At 43.7% G+C, this 20,342-nt stretch overlaps 1 protein-coding gene across 2 annotated transcripts in view; it reads right to left on the bottom strand.

The window, feature by feature from the left end:
* LOC131276914 (uncharacterized) overlaps positions 1 to 20,342 on the bottom strand; it is a 337,436-nt gene that overhangs the window by 302,782 nt on the left and 14,312 nt on the right. For both annotated transcript variants that reach the window (XM_058290504.2, XM_058290508.2), the window contains exon 2: positions 9,737 to 9,813. The gene's annotated coding sequence lies outside the window, so the exon portion shown is untranslated. The remainder of the gene's footprint in view (positions 1 to 9,736; positions 9,814 to 20,342) is intronic.

Here is a 20,342-nt window from a genome sequence, read left to right as displayed (position 1 = left end):
GGCTGTGGTGGGCAGGAGAGACCAAGGGGAGGCAGGAGGGAATGTGGGGGGGGGCACAGTGGAGCAGAAGGGGACAAGGAGGGACAGGAGGGACAGGAGAGACCATGGTGGCAAGGAGGGACTGAGATGACAGGAGGGACAGTGGGGGGGAGGAACCCAGGGGACAGGAGGTGCTGTAGGGTGGGTGGAAGAGGGAGCACGGAGCAGTAAGGAGGAACCGTGGGGGGAGGAGCCCTGGGGAGGCGGGAGGAACTGTGGGAGTGGAGGGAGAATGGTAGAGCAGGAGGTGTCCTGTGGGGAACAGGAGGGACCTTGGAGGAACAGAGGAACCTTGGCAGGGAGAAGGTATTGGGGGGGGGGGGGGCAGAGGGGTTTGTGGGGGAGAACAGAGACCCATGGGGGGCAGAAAGGGCCATGGGTGAGAGGGACTATGGGGGTGAAGAAGGGACTTTAGTGGTGCAGGAGGAACTGTGGGGGTTGGAGGTAGCATGGCAGAGCAGGAAGGACCTTGGGGGAGGTACTATGAGGGGGGGGGGACAAAAGGGATGTTGGAGAGGACCAAAAGAACCTTTGGGGGGAAGGGACTGGGGGAGAGGAGGGACAAGGGCAGAGTCTGTGGGGGGAGCAGGAGGGACTATGGGGAGGAAGCGGGGACAGTGGGGTGAAGGGACCATGAGGAGGAGGAAGGACTGAGGGGGGGAGGGACCCTGGGGGAAGCAGGAGGGACTGTGGGGGAAGAGGGAAAGTAAGGGGGAAGGAGGGACTTTGTAAGAGCAGGAGAGACCCTGAGGGGGAGATCTTGGTGGGAGGGACTTTCCGGAGGTGGGAGTGACCATGAGGACAGGAGGAAAGGGGAGTCATGAGGGACTGTGGGAAGTGAGGGACCGTGGGGATGGAAGAGGGACTTTGGGGGAAGACAAAGGACATTGGGGAGGCGGGAGAAACTGTGGGGGTGGAGGTAGCATGGTGGAGCAGGAGGGGACCATCCAGGAACAGGAGTGAGGGGGGCAGGAAGGGTAATGGGGAGCAGAGGAGATTGTGGGGGTGAGGGATCATGTGGGGAGGGAATGGAGAGGGAAAGGACAGATTTTGGAGGGACAGGGACCAATGGGGGGCAGAACGGCCTATGGGGGGAGAACCATGGGGCGGTGACGGGGGAGGGGTGATCATGTGGGGGAGGGACAGTAAGCGAGGAGGAGGAACTTTGGGGGGGGAGAAGGGGACCATAAGAGCCTAGGAGGGACCATATGCAGGGAGGGACCTTAGGGCAGGGAGAGGTAATTTTGTTGGGCAGGAAAGGCCCCAAAGTGGGGGGGAGGAAAGGTGGAGGGGGCAGGGCCCTTGCAGGGGGTGGGACTATGGGGGAGCAGGAGAGACTGTGGGCGTAGGAAGGGCCTCGGGGTTGGAAGAACTGTGGGGGAGTGACTTTCCGAGATGGGAGAGATGGGAGGGACCGTGGGGGAACCCTTCTCCAGGTGGTAGGAGGGACTGTGTGGAGTAGTGGAGTACAGGAGGATGGGGGGAGACGGGGGGGGGGGGGGGCAGGAGGACTGTGAGGGGAGAGGAAGGACCCTGGGGGGCAGGGGGTACAGTGGGGGGAAATATCGCCATGGTGGGGGAGAGGTGGGACTGTGGGAGGGGCGGGCCACCTTCCCGTGGGCCGCGGGGACCCTTATTCTGACACAGGGCCCCACGCCGCAGGCCAGTCGGGCTGGGCCGGGAACCCCCGACTGGAACCTGCGCCCCCCGCCCCGCGCCGCCCGCGGAAGCAGCGCCCCCACCCGGCGCGGCCTTGCCCGGTCCCCAACAAGCCCTGGGGGTGCACAGGACCCAGGCGACAAGCACAACTTTCCGCCCCCCGCACCCCGCAGGCGAGCCAGCAGGAACTTTAGGGGCGCGGCATGAGCGCCCCCTCGACGCAGCAAGGGGAGGCTCGCTCGCCCGCTTTTCCGCGCCTCTGGGGGTCCCCGCCCGCCTGCGCCCCGCCCGACTCCAAGTCGGGTCCCCAAACTTACCGCTACCGTGGGCCGGGGACACGGGAGGGGTCCCTGGAAGCCGGGGCCTAGCGCTCCCGCAGCCCCCACGCCGGCCTACACATGCCCCTCCTGCCCTCGGGGTCCCCAGCTGCGCCCCCGAAACACGCCGGCAGGTCCTCGTGCGCTCCCCAAACACCGCGAGCTCTTAAAGGAGAGGCCCACGCAGTGCACTGGGCGGGACTTGAGGGGCGGAGCTTCTGCGCCTGAGCCAATGAGGGCCCGCCCCACTCCAGGACTCCACGCCCCCAAGAGGGAGGGGCCCTACCCTTGACGGACAGCGCCAAGCACCCAATCACGTGCTCTCGGACTTGCTAGCGGAACACCACTTATGCAAAATTCTAACACATGTACCAGTAAAGATCACGGAGGAGAAAATCAACAAAAAAAATGTCATTTATAGTAGTAACTTAAAAAAATCATATAGCTAGGAATGAATTTAATGCCTTAAATGACATACACAGAAAACTACACAACACTTTCAGGAAGTCAAAGAAGACGTAAATTAATGGAAAAATACTCCTTGTTCACGGAAAGGAAGAATATCATTAAGATGTCTATCCTATCCAAACTAATCTACAGATTTAATGCAATCCCAATAAAATCGACACAGCACTTTTTATTGAATTTGAAAAACTATCTATGAAATTTATTTAGAAGGGAAAGTGGCCCTGAACACTCAAAGACATACTGAAAAAGGAAAATCAAATCAGAGGAATCGCATGACCTGACTTTAAATAGACTACACAAAGCTACAAAACTGCATGGTATTGGCACAAGAATAGACATACTGACCAATGGAACCGAATTGAGAGTTCTGATACAGATCTCACATATACAGTCACCTGATATTTGACAAGGCCACCAAGCCCACTCAATTGGGAGAGAACGGCCTCTTCAACAAATGGTGCTTGGAGAACTGGACATCCATATGCAAAAGAATGAGAAAGGAACACCATTTCAAACCTTATAGAAAAATCAACTCAAGATGAATCGAAGATCTAAATATAAAAGCCAAGACCATAAAGACCTTGGAGGGTAATATAGGGAAGCATCAACAGTACCTTGTAATAGGAAATGGCTTCATGAACTTCACATTAAAAGCGGGAGGAAAAAAAGAAAAAAACAGATGAAAGGGACCTCTTCAAAATTAAAGCCTTTTGCACCTTAAAGGAGTTTGTCAAGAAAGTGAAAAGACAGCCTACTCAATGAAAGAAAATATTCGGTAACCATATATCTGATAAGAGCCTAATAGCCAGCATATATAAAGAAAACCTTTATCTAAAAAATAAAGAGATAAACAAAACGATTTAAAAAGGGGCAAGAGATTTGAACAAACACTTCTCCAAAAAAGAAATATAAATGACTAAAAAGCACCTGAAAAGATGCCGAACATCACTATTAGAGAAAAGCAACTACAATGAGATGCTATCTTACACCCAATAGACTGGCGGCTATTAAAAAAACAGAGGACTACAAGTGTTGTAGAGGATGTGGAGGAATAGGAACCCTCTTCCACTGCTGGTGGGAATGCAGAATTGTCCAGTCATTGTGGAGGACAGACTGGTGGTTCCTCAAAAAACTAACTATAGATCTGCCATATGACCCAGCAATTTCATTGCTGGGTATATAACCAGAAGAATTGAAAACGAATGGATACATGCACACCAATGTTCATAGCGGTATTATTCACTACTGCCAAAAGTTGGAGTCAACCCAAATGCCCTTCAATAGACGAATGGACAAACAAAATGTGATATACACATACAATGGAATCCTATTCAGCTGTAAGAAGGAATACAGTACAAACACACGGGATAACATGGATGAATCCTGAGAACCTTATATCGAGTGATGGAAGCCAGGTATTAAAGGAGAAATATTACATGACCACTCTGATGTGAATTAAGCAAACCCAGCCAACTCAGAGAGCTAGAGTCTGGAAGACAGGCTTACAGGAAATAGAAAGGTAGAAGGTGGTTGTGAGCAAATACCCACAGGCAAAATTCAGATAAAGAGGAAGTGAGTAGTTGGGCAATGAAGGGATATGAAGGGTGTTGGGATACTATCCGGTTGGGCGATGCAAGCTTAACAGGGTCTAAGGCGGGGAGGATGGGTTGGAAGTCCATGGAACTAGAGGGAATGTTGGGGGAGTGAACACAGGAGATTGGCAGGTATGTGGCTGAAACTACCATGTTCAGAAAACCTTTTAGCAATATGACAATGAAGGGTTATTGGTTTAGGGGTTTGGAAGAGGAACATCTGAAAAAGGATGCACCTGAAGCAGGCTTCTAGGGTGTGTGTGGGTGCTCATTTTGTCACAGTATGGAGAGCCACACAATGAGTAGGAAGGTGTTGTACCCCCATCCTGGGGAGGCTGATGATTTCAGGGGGGATGTTGTCTCTCAAGAATAGGGTGGCTCCTAACGGAGGAGGACAGGCTAGTATGTCAAGCCCTCAGCATTGTCACAAGTATCTATGAATCTTGTTCTTCAAGCACTGAAGCTTGGTTGTCACTGTGCGCCAGGAGGGGAGGGGAAGAGAGGAATAGACTAGATGGAAGAGGGGCAATTGGGGGGCAATGGAAGTGTTCTGCATGATCACTCAACAATGGATAAAGGCCATGTTGAATTTCACTAAAAACTTATAAAGAATGGACATTCTAAAATGTAGCCCATAATGTAAATGACTGACCATGGTTAGTAGCTATGTTTCAATATTTATACATCAGTTGTAGCAAATGAAACATCCACATGTAAAAATATCATTGGTGGGGAAGGGAGAGAAGGGGGAGAATGTTGGGTATATGGGAGTCCCTTATATTCTGTATGTGACTTTAATGTAACCTAAAACTTCTTTGAAGACATAACAAAAAATATATAAAAAAGAGGTAAGACACTGAGGAAGAAATGGAAAAGATAGCCTTGCCACTGTACATATAAGACAACACCTATTATTACAGTGATAAAAGGCAAAATGTCAAAAAATACTTTTGCAATATTTTCCGTTTTTTAATACCCCAAATTTTAAGCTTTTTTTTAGTTCTAAACTAACATGTATTTCTTTTCTAATGTTTAAACTAAGAATTACTATTTCATTTTCCTATTAATTGAATTTGGCCATATATTACGCTTCATTATGAAGAACTTTTGGATCACACAGGGTTCAAGTAGGGCAGGGGAGGAACACTGCTGTTGGGTGTCACTGATGGGGGATGTATGGGAGGGAGCTCACCTTGGCATGGATATACAGGGTGTAGATATGTTTGTATGTTCATTGGGTACTGGCACAGTGGGTAGAGTTTCACACGACAAGTGAGGGAGTGCTGGGTTCCCATCTGGAGAGCTCTGACACATTCCCCAATGGAACACCAACAATCCCCACAGGGCAAGGGCAATGACCAGTGAAGAAGGATGGTCCAATGATGAGACCTTGATACTGATGCTTATGCTTATGGACCTTTTGTCATTGAAATTTCAACCTGGCCTAGTATTGCAGGGTGCCTAAGACTTACCTTCTGCGAACTTCCATGTTGCTCCAAAATGGCCACTCTCTGACCTAACAGCATATAAATGCATTACCTTCTCCTCAGCGTAGGACATGACTCATGAGGATGAGGCTCCCTGGCACAAGGGATTGCAACCAAGTACAGATTGGTGATGTAATTGGAAAAAGACCTTGATTAAAAGGGGGAAATGGTAAAGACAAATGAGTTTATATGGCTAAGAGACTACGAAATGAGTTGAGATGTCATCAGAGGGATCATGCTTATGCACATCTCAGCAGGGTCTCATAGACAGCCAAAGATGATACTAGACAACCTGAGGTAGTGGTGCTCCTGAGGGCTATGAAGACACCCTGGTCCTATGGTCATGGCAGATAGCTCAAGAGATCAGTGCCTTAACAGTGGGCCCGAATTGGGAACTTTCTCCTAAGTGTAATGGAGTTGGACTCAGATGTGACTTTCTACACATGCCTCTTCTGTCCCTTTTATTGAATCTCTGTTTGGGTTGGGAATGCTATATGCCCATGGGACTTGGATCTCTGGGCTGTCCATGTGCCAACTGGGCCCTGAGCCTCAGCTACACTCCAGTTCATTGGAATTACCAAGGTCAGTTGAAATGGAGGTGAGGATGGACAACCACTACACCCAGGAACCAAGAGAGCATACAGCTGCAGGCATGAGAGTCACATCCACCAGCCATGTGGGAAAGAAGCCCCTTCTCAATCAAGAGGAGTTGGCATCACCATCCCAGGGTCTTCAGGATAGAGGAATAAAATATGGACTACAGTGGACTTAACCGGTATTCTACTATAGAATTATTGTGACTCTAGCAATGGAAGCAATTATCTCACTGATGTGGACTCAGTGGCCTCTGGAGTTTCTGACAGCAGGGAAAAGGAAAAGGAGTGTGACATGGGGGCATTTTTGGGACTTGGAGATGTCCTGCATGACACTGCAGGGACAGATGCAGGATGTTATATATCCTGCCACAATTCACTGAATGCACTGGGAGAAAGTGTAAACTACAATGTAAACTATAATCCATGCTATGTAGCAGTGCTGGAAAATGTATTCATCAAATGCAATGAGTGTGTTGTTGACGTGGGAGGAATGGGGGGGATGGAAAGTGGGGGTATATGGGAACCTCTTATACTTTTTAATGTAACATTTTGTGTGATCTATGTATCTTAAAAAAAAGAGAATAAAAATTTAAAAAAAAAACATACACAACAACAGAAAGAAAAACAACCCAATTAAAAATGGGCAAAGGACTTGAAAACATAATTCTCCAGAGGATATACCAATGACCAATAAGGACATGAAAAGATATTCAAAGACATTATATATTAGGGAAATGAAAATGAGTTATACTATGATAGCCAATATAAAAAAAATGAAAGGAAAATAACAAGTGCTAGGATGTGAATAAATAAGAGTCCTCATACATTGCTGGTGGGAATGAAAAATTTTATAGCCACTCTGGAAACAGCACAGCGCCTCCTCAAAAACTTAAAAGGATTACCATATGACCTACAACCCTACTAGCAGGTATATTAGAATTGAAAATAGAGACCCAAACAATCATTTGTACACCAATATCCCTAGAAGCATTATTCATAACAGCCAAATAGCTCAAGCAACCCAACTCTGTTCTATACATATAATAGAACATTATTCAGTCTTTGAAAATAATCAAGTTCTAATACATGCTAATACATGAATGAACCTGAAAACATTATACTAAGTAAAATAAGATAGACTCAAAAGGACAAATATTGTATGATTCTACTAATAGGAAATTTCTAGAATAAATTCACAAAGACTTCTATTATTGGGTCAGGGGGAATGGAGTGCTATATATGGAGTTTATGTATGGGTGATGAAAAAGCTTTAGTATTGGACGGTAGTGATGGAAACACAATGTGTAAATGTAATTAATCCCACTGAATTACACACATAAAAATTGATGAGGGAAGTGGATGTGGCTCAAGCAATTGGGTTCCTCCTCTACCATATAGGAGGTCCAGGGTTCAATACCCAGGGCCTCCTGGTGAAGGCAAGCTCACCTATGTGGTGAGCTGGCCCATGTAGAGTGCTGGCCTGAGCGGAGTGCTGGCCGACACAGAGTGCTGCCCCATGCAGGAATGCTGGCCCATGCGGAGAGCTGGCACACCAAGATGAAGCAACAAAAAGAGACACAGAGAAGAGACAATAAGAGAAGCAGCAGATCAGGGAGCTGAGGTGGAGCAAGAGAATGATTGCCTCTCTCCCACTCGGGAAGGTCCCAGGAGCCACCTAATGAGAATACAAGCAGATACAGAAGAACATGCTGTGAATGGACACAGAGACCAGACAATGCGGGGGAGGGGAATAGAGAAATAAATGAAATAAAATAAATCTAAAAAAGGTGGCTGAAGTGGCAAATTTTATGTTATTTAAATGTTACCTTAGTAATTCTTTAAAATCCTATATATGAGAAATGCAATGTTGGCAGAAACTGTCTTAGATGGAATAAAAAAGATACTGGCAATTTAGCTCGGTTTCAAAACGGGCAGGAGGAGTAACAGGACTCTGTCATTGAATCACAGTGTAGCACAGCACCACAGGACTATTTGCTGATTATTTTACACTAATACGAATTGTCTTTAACTACAAAACCAGGAAGTCTATTTCTTATTTCTTTCCTGCTCCTCTCCTTGGTCTCTTTCTTCTATGATGCAATGTTGAGTAGGACGTCAGTCCACGTTTGTTAACCAACAGCTTCCATACACTCTAGCCCCTTCCTGGCCCAAGTCAAGTCAAGTTCCCTGAGCAAGGTGACAGTTTCTTTGCCTCCCAGCTCCCTTGGTGGACATATTAGAGGAGCTTCGGGCTAACAGGGTAGATGAGGAGGCCATATCTAATGCCAAGATAAAGTCACCTCTTTTTCTCTAAGATAGATATGTTCCTTCCTTGGATTCATTCTTTTTCAATTGAGTATAGACATGAAAATATGACTACGTACATTGCAAATGCTAGCTACCACTTTTGGGGAGGAGAAATTTTGGAGAGGGGACTCCTAATGAAACAGGCAGCCTCAGCTTATAAACTGTATGGTAAGGAGCCTTTTTCTCAGAAGTAATTTTTCTTCCTTGAATAAGACTTTTATAATTACCACCAAATGGACAGGCACAGCTCTACACTTATTCTTCTGGTCTTTGACTTTACTGCTATTTCTAAAATCACCAAAATCTGGTTTTCTAAAATCACCAAGATCTGAGCAAACACTATACAGAATGAACTCTCATAGCATTTTCTTCTATGTAAATGCAGGATGCCTCAAGACCAAGCAAAATCAGTGCATACTATGGAAACACTCAGTTTTGAGGGAAAAAAATGAGATGATTTCAAATCCAGAGCATTTGTGTTGCCCAGGATTGAATTCAGTCCACCAAAATGGTAAAACATATGGTAAATGCTTAGTCAGCATATGTGGATACATGGAGATTGAAATGATCTGAAAGATGTCAAGAAAACACTGGCAATTTTGGAAATTTAGGTGAGATACAGAACAAATGGGAGGCACCAAGGGACATTGTCACTGAATTTTTGTACCATTTGTAAACTGCTCATTACAAGTTATTTTAGGTTGCCATTAACTACAAAACCAAGCACTCTGATTCACAATTCTTTCATCCTACTGTCTTCGCTATTCTTCTTATAGTAAGAAGGAGGCCCAGCAGCAGCTTATATTTTACTTGTTAAACCACACACTCTAAACACTCTACCCTCTTGTCCAAGACCAGAATACTCCCTGAGTAATTCATGGCTAAAACCCCAATGTGCTTGGGGTCTTCAAATTGACCCCTTTTTTAAAAAGGCATCACAAAAGGCAACAGCAGATTATTAACTACATGGTAAGGATCGTTACCTCAGCAGCATTTGTTTCTCCACTGATTAAGAATTTCGCAATTGCAAAGCAAAATGGACTTGAGAGATTTATTTTCAAGCAAAACATGTGCCCTTCCACAGATGTCCCTATACTTCCTTATTGGGCCTCTGACTTGACCACCGTTTCCCATCTATCCTTCTAAAGCACCAAGAGAACTAAGTACCTGAACAAACAATACACCGCATGATCTGATACACAGTTTTCCTTTCTGTAATTTGGTATGACTTAAGAACAAGCAAAAACAGTACATTTTCTGAAATCACTCACTTTTGAGGAAAATTCTGCATAAGAAAATCAGAGCATTCTTGCTGGCTTTGTCTGGAGAATCATTCTGGTTCCATCTCCTAGAAGAAACAATGGTTCCAGTATGGTTAAAGAAAGTCGTTTTCCAGGTAAAGAACTACAGTTCTTGTAAGCATCAGTGTTCCCCTAAGGTGGCATGGATTCTGTGTGCAGGGATTGGGGAGTCTGTGTAAGTCTGTGTGGTGTGCTAGTGAGTGTGTGGGGCAGGGGAGGGGTGTGAGTGTGTGTCCTGGTTGGGGACAGGGGGATGCATATCCTTGAACTCACTTCTAGCCTCCACTCTTCACCCAAATCCAAAATTCCAGGGTTAGGAATAAAACCTGAATTGACTCCCATTTGAGAGAGATTGCTGTCCAGCTGCCCCCCAGTACTTTCCAAGGCCTGGCAGGGTTTCTGGAGGACTTGGTGAAGGGGCTACTGACTGCCTTGTTTCACACACTGGCTCTCACAACACTGCTGACCTGGTCTCCTGGAATGAACCAGGTCCACCACAGCATCTCTGGACCACAGGGCTGAGGGCCCCCTGCTCTCTCAGAACCCACAGCTCCAGTGAGACAGTCTGCCCTGTCCCCCAAACTCTACTCATGCCCCTCCCTGTGAACTTTCCTCAGGCCACCAGGTATTTTCCTGCACTGGGTCACTGGACACGCATAAATGTTTCCTTCCCTCCCTCTCCCAGCTGTCAACACTTTTCCAGAACAAGTGTGGTTCCAGAAATTATCCTGTACTAGGTTTAAGAGAAAAGATCTGGGAACTAAAAAGAGTTGAAGAGAAAGAAGAGGAAATGTGGAGCAGGTCAGAAGAGGGGAAGGGAAACAAGTGCATATGGAATCCACTGCTTTTCGAGCTCTCTTTTTGGCACTTCAGGAAATTCAGCAGAACTGAGGGGAACACAAGGGTGGCTGCAATTAATATTTTATGTGAACATGCAAGTGGAGATAAGAACTAGCTGGTAAAAACAGGCACAGGAAGTGAAGGATGTCCTGAAAACTTCTACCTGGGGACAGCAACCCATTCCATATAAGCCCCTAGGGTGCTTGGTCATCCATCCAAGAGCTCCTCAATATAGAGAAGAGGGCTTATAGGTGTCTGTAGGGTCAACATGTACAGCTTCCTCCTCCATTCATCTCTCTGCCTTTCCAGATTCCAGAACCTGTGTTTGCGTTGCAGGTCCTAGTACTGACAGCTACAAAAACCATGCATGAACTGATGGTCTTTGGTGGAGCCTGAGAGGAGGTGGTGTTTGGAGACTGAAAGAAGGCATAAAAGCAAAGAAATGGAGAAGTCTCATGACTCAATCCCTTATACCCTTTCTCTAACCAGCCAATTCAGTGAAAGTTTAGTTTTCAGTTTGATAGATTAAAGTGAGTTTTAGAAATAGGCCCTACTACTTGTTTTTCTTAATATTTATCAATAAAATAAACACAAATACAGATATGCAACCTAAAGAGAGTTAGAACTTCCTGAATTATCCCGAGTCAGTCTTCCTAGTGGCTTCCGCCAAGGACACTCCCTCTCTCATAGAACCCTCATTTAGTCATAGTTAAAACACTTCCTTTACTGAACTCTGCTGCTCACTCACATGGAAGGGAACATTGGAACAATACTACACATGGCCCACGGTCTGATTATAAAACTTGGAACTTCCATGACTTTCATACTTGCAGGTCAATTTTTTTGATACAAAACTAATGACTCCATTTTCCTTCGACATGATGCATGGTTTCAAAATCCTTGATGAGATTCTAATGTTCTGTTCATGCCACTTACTTTTTCCTAGATGCACAAAGGATTTCTCTTTTTCTTTAAAGCCCATCAATTTGACTAGAATATATATTGCCCTTATAATCATTCTCTTCCAGTGCTCAATTTGCACTTTTCCTAAATGGCTTCAACACATTCCTCCCACTTCCAGAAAAAAAAAAGGATAACTTTTAAATTTCTTTCAGGTCTCTGCTTTGGTTTTCTCTTTAGATGCACTCCAGTTATTTATATATTGGCTCTTCTGTACCTATCCTTAACTTCTGACACTTTTCCCCAAATCTTTACAATCTTTGTTAATTTCTCTTGAATATTTTTTTCTTATTTCACCTTCTATTTCTTATAAAGCATTATCAGTCACTGTGTTTCTTCTAGTCTTACATTATATTTTGAAGTGATTTTCCTTTTTTTTTCATATGCTTTCCTCATTCCTGTCCCTTCATTCTTTGAGTATTTCTTATCTGATGTCTTTTCACATCTAACTTTGTTTTCTGAATACCTTATACACCTTGTTTTTCAAAAGGTACAGCATAAAAGTACATCAAAATGAGGATTTTTCATTTCTTTGTGGTGCTGTTACTCTGCACTTACTCCATTTTTGCCTTATGCCAACTGACATCAGTATTTTTTCTATTGGCTATTTTATATGATTTTTTTTCCCTTGAATTTGTAGGTAATACTGTGATTCAGAAGAGTGTTCCCAACCTCACAAAGCTGACTCTCCTGTTCTTTCTGTAAAATGCTCAAAAATATGGCCGCTTAGTTCTGGGTATTTCCTGGTTCTGTACCTCTCCCAACCTTAAATATGGGTCTTCATTCACTCTATTCTACCTGTCCTTTTCTTTTTTCATTCTGTATTTGATTATTAATTTTTACCCCTAAGTTCCTGTTATGAAAGGAAAAAAATGCCACCACCTTGACAAAATCTAGTCATTGCCTTTAAATGCACATGTATTTTCAGAATAAATTAGCTTTAAATGTACTTTCACTTATATATCTTAAAATGTAATTCATTTCTGAATTAAATTTTGTTTATAAGTGTTTTATCTAAGAATTATTAACTTTTAGCTTCTCTTGTGTTGAAATTGAAGATAAGTTTGTGTCAACTCAAACAAGATTATTATGAATTTCTGATGTTAAATATAAACTACAATATAACCCCACAAAGAAAATATCTAAAAAATATACAAAGAAATAAGAATGGGATCAAACTGTTCTATGACAAAAGATCAACTCTACACAAAAGTAGGCAGCAATGGAGGAAAAGAGGGGTAAAAAGTATAAGATGAACAGGAAATGAATATTAAAATGGTTAAATAAATCCTGATGTTCAAAGTAATTGCGTGGAAATAAATATATTAAAGGGGTACATACAAGCACTTAAATCTTTGGGCTGTCCATGTGCCAGCTGGGCTTTGAATCTTATCAGAGTTGCAACACCTACTCTACAGTTCATTGGACTCACCCAGGACAAACAACAAGGAGATGATGATGGACAATGCCTATCCCAAGGAACAGAGAGAGTCTGCAAATGCAAACAAGATAGTCCCATCCATCTACTCTATGGGATCAAAGCCCCTTCTTTTTTTTTTTTAAGATTTATTTTTATTTATTTCTCTCCTCTTCCCCCCGCCCCCAGTTGTCTGTTCTCTGTGTCCCTTTGCTGCGTGTTCTTTGTCCACTTCTGTTGTCAGCGGCACAGGAATCTGTGTTTCTTTTAGTTGCATCATCTTGTGTCAGCTCTCCTTGTGGGGGGCGCCATTCCTGGGCAGGGTGCACTTTCTTTCGCGCTGAGCGGCTCTCCTTACCGGGCACACTCCTTGCGCATGGGGCCCCCTACATGGGTGACACCCCTGCGTGGCAGGGCACTCCTTGCGTGCATCAGCACTGCCCATGAGCCTGCTCCACATGGGTCAAGGAAGCCCAGGGTTGAACCATGGACCTCCCATGTGGTAGACAGACACCCTAACCACTGGGCCATGTCCCCTTCCAGAAGCCCCCTCTTAACAAGAGGTGGATTGGGAATCACCATCCCAGAATCCTCAGGACTGAGGAATGAACTACAGATTTAAGTAGACTTACTGGTATTCTACTATAGAATTATTGTGATTCTAGCAATGGAAGAACTTGTGTCATTGATGTTGAGGCAGTGGCCACTGGAGGTTCTGAGGAAAGGGAGAGGGGAGAACAGGTGTAATATGGGGGGGGCATTCTTGGGACATGGAATTGCTCTGAATAACATTCCAGTGACAGATACCGGCCATTATGTATCTTGCCATAACCTACAAAATTGTAGGAGAGAGTGTAAACTATAACGTGAACTATATTCCATGCTTAGAGGGAATGCACCAAAGGATGTTCAATTGTAACAAATGCACCACACTAATGAAAGATGTTGTTAATGTGGGAAAATGTGAAAGATGTAGAGCAGGGCATATGGCAATCTGCTATGTTTTTTATATATCACATAATCTAAATATCTTTTAAAAAATAAATAGATTACACTCACAAATTAAAAGACAGATATTGACAGAACGTATTAAAAAATTATTTGGAATACCTATGTTATTTTAAAGAGACTCACTTTAGATGCAAAGAAACAAACAGTTTCAAGGTGAATAAAAATATTACATATTAAGAGTAACTAGAAGGGAGCTGGGGTGGCTATACTACTAACAAAAAAATAACCTTGAAGTATGAAACTACAAAAAAAGAAAATGGAAGAAATTATATATTAATAAAAGGGTCAATCCACCAAGAAGGTATAACAATCATCAACACATATGCACAGAGCCACAAAATACATGAAACAACACTGGCAAAACTGAAAGAAGAAATACTTGTAAAATAATAGTTGAAGACTTCAAAACACCACTTTCAAGAATGAATCGATTATCAAGACAGAATATCAGGAGAGAAAATAAGGATGTGAACAATAACACAAAAGAAAAAAAAAAAACGGCACCTAACAAACATATACAGAACATCACTCAACAACAGTATAATACACATTCTTCTAAAGTGTCCATGGGTCCTTCTCCAGGCTAGACAATATGTTAGGGAACAAGACAATAAAAATGAAAAAACTGCAATCACACGAAGTTTCCCTCCTACCACAATTAAATGATATAAAAATCAATAACAGAAGGAAAACTGGAATTGTATTCTTAAGTGGAAAATATATGACCCATTTTAAATAAACAATAGGATAATTTTCTGAAATCCACCTACAAGGGAAATCAGAAAATTCTTAGAGGAAAAAATAAAGAAACATGCCAAGAACTATGGGAAGGAGCAAGGCACTGCTCATTGGGAAACTTATAGCTATAAATTCCTACATTAAGAAAGAATGATATCAAATCAATAACCTAACTTCATATCTCAAGGAAAGAAGACTAAGCCAAACTTAACATTACTAGAAATAATAAAGATTAGAGTGGAGATAAGTGAGATAAAGAACAGAAAAACAATTGAAAGGATCAATGAAACCAAAATTTGGTTCTTTGAAAAGACTGATAAAAATTGACAAACCTTTATCCAGACAAAGAGAAAGAAGAGAGAAGCAAATAATTATTTAAGGAATGAAAGTGAGAACATTCGGTGCATTCTCTCTAAACATGGAATATAGTTCACATTGTAGTTTACACTCTCTCCTACAATTTTCTAGGTTATGGCAAGAACAGATTCCTGGCACTTTGCATCAGCACCCCTCTGACTAAAACACGTCCTGAAATAATGCTTCCATACTTTGAAAAAATTAACAGACTTTATGTAGAGCAGTTTTAGATTCACATAAAAATGAAAAGATACTTCTGAGGTTCCTGCATCCTCCCCTCCCATCTTTCCTCTTCTTGCTCAGCATACTACATTCATTGTTTAGTTGGAAGCACAATTCAAGGGCCAGTATCAATACATCCCTAGGAAGGTTCAATATCTGTTGAAAAGCTCTGTAGGCTTTGACCAAGGCATACTGTCCTGTACTGTGGAAAAGAGTTTTGAGCAATCCCTCAAAAAGTGAAATATAGAGTAACCATATAATCAGCAATTTAACAAATCTATATACATACATATATACACATAGATATATATCTGTGTATTGGAAAACAGGACTACACATACTTGCAATCCGATGTTCACAGCAGCATTATTCACAACAGCCAATGCTCACAACCATGCAAGTGTCCATCAACAGATGAATGGATAAAAAAAGGAAAAACGGCTACATCCATACAATGGAATTCAGCCATAGCAAGCAATGGAAGTTCTGAGACATCCTACTGTAGGGATGACATCCACATGATTATACTGAGTGAAATTAGATGACACAGAAGACAAAGAGTGTATGATTCTGCATATGTGAAACATCTACAAAAGAAAACAGAAGGAAGGCAATTAAGGATTATTAATAGGAATTTGGGGGAAGGACAATGAGATTAATATTTAATAGATAAAGAGCTTCTGTTTCAGGTCATGAAGAAATTTTGGAGATTAATGGTGATATTAAAAATAGTTAATGTAATTAAGGTGAATGAGTTAATTGTACCAGTAGAAAAGGGTTAAAATGGGAATTTTTATTATGCTTATGTCAACCTATGAAATTTTAAAAAATCTTATAACATACGTGGGACAGGCAAATCAGTAATGAACTTGATGTCAAGGAGATAATGGAAATTTAGTTGCGCTTCGAAATGGGCAGAAGGATAGGGGCTCTGTGTTTGACTCAGTGTGTAATTTAGAACCAATATTAGATGAACTATTTCACTAGATTGCCTTTATGCTCCAAAGCCAAGGGCTCTACTTCTAATTTTCCTGTTCTCATTAGTCTCTCTTTCTTGCACAAAGGAAGTCTGAGTAGCATCACATGTACTTTCTACCCAACCAGCCCTGATCACCGTAGCCCCTTGTCCTAGTTAAAGTTCCCCAGGTAATGCATGAACTGCACCCAGTGTACTGACGGCTACTCTGTGTCCCTTTAGTTCCATGGAAGACCTGATGGAGGGGCTGCTAGTGACAGAGCAGATGAGGAGACTCCCTCTAATGCTGAGGTAAGGCCATCTGTTTTTTTCTAAGACAGAAATGTTTCTTTCTCACATTCCTTTTCACATTGAGTACAGATCTTACTATATGTTATACCTATAGACATTAGCTGCTGTTCTGGGGAAGGAAGAACTGAAAGTAAGAATCCTATGAACAGACCCTGACACAAGAGGGCTTTAAAAATGGCAGCATCTGGTTATAAACCAAATAGAAAGGTTGTGTTAATTATCAGAGCAACATTTTCTCTTATTTGACTAAGACTTTTGTAATTGCCTATTTTGGTAAATAGACTTGGAAATCGCATCCTCCAGGAAGAGCTGGAGCCTTCCCCACAGGTGTTTCCAAGCTTATTCATGGGGTCTTTGAATTTACCACTGTTTCCCAACTGTTTTTTAAAATCATGAAGACCTGAAAACACACAACATGATCCTATCCTCACTGTTTTTTCTTTTCTGCCATTGCAGGTGACCTTGAGAGCAAATGAAAATGGTAGGTATTCTGGGCTTATAGAAGTAATGTGGGAAAAGGTGACATAAAATAGGGGGCTTCCTGCAAGCTTTAGGCTGTAGACCTAGCCTGATCCCATCCTCATTGTAAAATGGGGATATGGGATATGATGAAAGATTTTCAATTCAGGACTTCTGTCCTTCCTAACAGTCCCCAAGAGTGGATCTGTTCCTTTTGGAAGTTACAGGTTAGGCTGTGTGGAGGCTTAAGGCAATCCATGTGTGGTCCCTGTGGTGTGACTGTGAGACTGTGTGTGAGCTTGTGGGGCGACTGTGTGCATTTCTCCCAGGTGAGATGGACTGCTCAAGCTCTTGTGCTCCAAGGGGACTGGCCTTAATGTGAACCCAGGCATGTGGCTCCAATGCTCTGCACTACAGACCTGCAGTTATCACTCAGTCACGGGACTATTAGCAAACACCCAGGGAAGTGGAGGTGGCTCAAGGGACTGAGCTCCCACCTATGATATGGGAGGTTCATGGTTTGGTTCCCAGTGCCTCCTAAAAAAGACAGTGAGCTGGCACATTGGGCAGGCATGGCAAGCTTACACAACAAGACAATGCAACAAAAGACACAAAAGGAAAAACATAATGAGAGACACAACAATGGCAAGGAATTGATGTGGCTTAAGCAATTAGATGCCTCCCAGCCACATTAGCGATCCCAGGTCCAGTTCCCAGTGCCTCCTAAGGAAACAACAGAAGACACATAGAGACGGCAAGTGTAAACAATGAGGGGGTGGGGAGAAATAAATGAATGAAAAGAAATCTTTTTAAAAAATCACCAAAATGAACCAAAAAACCATTAAAACAACTACAGCAAAAAAAAAGAAACCATGCAAGGGAGTTCCACCATCTGTGCATGTGCTTACAATTACCTGACTCTACAGAGAGACCAAACTATCCATCCATGATCACAGGGTCTAGGGAAGCTAGCTGAGCAGATCACCTCAGACTCTAGCATAGTTCCTGATGTCCAAAACAAAAAGAAAACTCATAGGACTCTGGGTTAGATCAAAATCCTGAGAGTTGTGAAGCATCACACAGAATGACCTGTCAACCCTCACGCTGATGTCACAGCCAGGAGCTCTGCCACAGCATATAGGTATTGGGAAGAAAAGTTAGTGCACTGGATTATATCAGTGCCACGGACCCTCTCGATGTTAAAATGCTATGAGTCACACAGTAGGGTCTGTGACAAATAAGAATTCTGATTCCACTCAGTTCTTCATTTTTTTTTTTAAGATTTATTTTATTTATTTCTCTCCCCTTCCCCCCCCCCAACCCCAGTTGACTGTTCTCTGTGTCTATTTGCTGCGTCTTCATTTGTTTGCTTCTGTTGTTGTCAGAAACGGGAATCTGTGTTTCTTTTGTTGCGTCATCTTGTCTCAGCTCTCCGTGTGGGCGGTGCCATTCTTAGGCAGGCTGCATTTTCTTTCACGCTGGGCGGCTCTCCTTATGGGGTGCACTCCTTGCGGGAGACACCCCTGTGTGGCACGGCACTCCTTGGGCACATCAGCACTGTGCATGGGCCAGGTCCACATGGGTCAAGGAGGTCCAGGGTTTGAACCACAGACCTCCCATGTGGTAGATGGATGCCCTAACCACTGGGCCAAGTCCACTTCCCTCCACTCAGTTCTTAAGCTAGTGTCCAAAACCTTGGTTGAAATACAACTAAAGAGCAACTTCAGAGGGAGTCAGCATTGACCCTCTGCGTCCCTCCATAATGACTGTCCCACTGTTAATGGCCAGTAATTCAATGAACAAACACACATGGTGGAAGAAAGGAAGACTGGATGGAAAAATACACTATTATTAAGTGACCATTTTTAAATGGTAAGATATGAATATTTTCATACCTGTAATTATTATATTTAATACAAACATTAGTGAATAAATGTGTTAGAATGGATTGCCTAGGATTGAACTGATTCCACCAAAAAAAGGTTGCTTCTAATCAAGTAGAAATTCCTGTAGTATATATGGTAAATGCAGTGTCAGTTTACACAGATCCATGGAGAATGAATTCACTGGCGATGTCAAGAAGATACTAGCAGGAAGCAGATGTGGCTCAAGTGACAGGGCTTCTGCCTATCATATGGTAGAATCTGGGATCAATCCCCGAGGCCTCCTGGGAAAGGAGTGCCGGTGCTTGGAGCCAAGTGCCTGTGCATTAAGCCAGTACCTGCGTGGCAATTCAAGCACCCATGCAGCCAGCCAAGTGCCCGCGTGATGAGCCAGAGTCGATGCAGCAAGCCAAGGGCCTGAGCAAGTGAGTCACACAGCAAGATGATGATGCCAGGAAAGAGAGATGAAGGGAGAATCAAGGCGAGGCACAAAAGAAACCAGGAACTGAAGTGGCGCAGGTGACAGGGAACCTCTCTCCACATCCGAGGTACCCAGTATTGAATCCTGGTGAAGCCTAGAAGAGAAAATGAGAAGAGAAGACAAAAACAGAAACAGACACAGAAGATCCCACAGAAAATGGACACAGACAGCAAAAACAGCAGGGTGGGAGCAGGGGAGGGGGGAAAAAAAAGAAGATACTACTGAGGACTTCTGGGAACATGGTGGATTAGAAAGACATGGGACTCTCTCCTCCGCCAGAAAACTAGGTGGAGGACAGAGTGAAATGGACTAGAAAAAGATCTTCCAGAGTTTAGGACAGCAGGTGAAGGCCAGACACCACCCAGAACATAGAGGGATGAAGGAGGGGCTACTACTGCTGGAACCTCCCCACACTAAAGACACTAGAATACCCAGGCTCTGAGCTGGCCACCCACAAAGGGGTCTCCAGGGATCTACCACCCCTGGCAAGGGGAGGAAGAGGGACACAGCCTAGGGCTGACAGCTTCTGACCCTCCAATCTGGTCTGCTGTGTTCCACCACCCTTTCCAGGCTGGGTGAGAAAGCCCCGTTGTTTACCTTGGGACCCTAACTGAAATGGAGAAATCTGACACTCAGTCTCCCTCTCTTATGGCCAGGACTGATTGCTGAGGAGGCACCTCTGCAGGAAATGAGAGAGGGGGATACAGCATAAGGCTGGCTCAGTTTTTGACCCACAAATTTGGTCTGCACTGTCCCATGAGCCCCACCTGGCTGGAGAAGACATACTATCATTGGCCTTGGGAGCCTGCAAAGGACTAAAGAGATCTGACCCTCTCGATCTACTTCTCTACTAAACAGGAATGACTGTTGAGGACACAGAGGGGAATGGAATCGTTTCCTACCCAGGAAAAGGGAGGGGGCTACCAGAGAAGGCTGGAGAA

The sequence above is a fragment of the Dasypus novemcinctus genome, chromosome 30, assembly GCF_030445035.2.
Source record: "Dasypus novemcinctus isolate mDasNov1 chromosome 30, mDasNov1.1.hap2, whole genome shotgun sequence".
NCBI lineage: Eukaryota > Metazoa > Chordata > Mammalia > Cingulata > Dasypodidae > Dasypus > Dasypus novemcinctus.
Note: the sequence above shows the minus strand (reverse complement) of the source record. Positions and strands in the feature narration are given on the sequence as shown.